Consider the following 818-nt stretch of genomic DNA (forward strand, 5'->3'; position numbering starts at 1 on the left):
AATTATTATTATTATTAACCGTTACACAACAGAAATAATATGACATGTCATTGCGCATTCTTATAGCTCGTTCAATCATCATAGCTGCCCCTATAGAATCTAGACCGAAGAACTACAAGAATGTTCATTCAGAAATGAAATTGCTTGTAAACATAATATCGATATCGACTCTGGCCGTGTAACCGACGAGTTAAGTAAAACCGTTTTTCGGTCTCAAATTATGTTATTGACAATCGTTATTCGAATTGGTAATGCTATAAGTAAAATCATATTATGTAAAAAGAACAACTGTATATAATAGAGCTGGTCGAATGATCGATCCCGGAACCGATTCCAACGATTAATGCTACGTAAGAAAAGTTCTGACTCCTTTCTACGTAAACCAACAGTTACCAGTTACTTTAATCATTAAAATTTTCTATTTTAAAAAATTTATTTAAAAAAAACAGATAAAGTTTCATAGTATTCCGGAAGTAATGTTATCATAAACCCTGAAGATGTTCGGAGCCAGTCAGGTAACCACCGGAAAAAATCGCTTCATTTTAAAGTAAGCAATTGGGTTCGGAGTCGATTCCTACGATTCCTAGCATTCAATAACCGGCAACCTAACCGCCCAGCACTAGTAGATAAGTCTATGAGCGAGCCTGGTAGAGATTAAGGAAGAAATAGCGGGTTTTTTTCATTTTTCTGCAAATCAAAGTTCACGCACACGCACAGTTAGATATCAGCGATATGTAAACGACTTCTCTCGTTGTGGCTATTTGCAGAGTAATTATAAGTAGAACATGGTGCAGTGGGCTTTAGGGCCAATTATATCC

The sequence above is a fragment of the Aplysia californica genome, unplaced genomic scaffold, assembly GCF_000002075.1.
Source record: "Aplysia californica isolate F4 #8 unplaced genomic scaffold, AplCal3.0 scaffold00037, whole genome shotgun sequence".
NCBI classification, from domain to species: Eukaryota; Metazoa; Mollusca; class Gastropoda; order Aplysiida; family Aplysiidae; genus Aplysia; species Aplysia californica.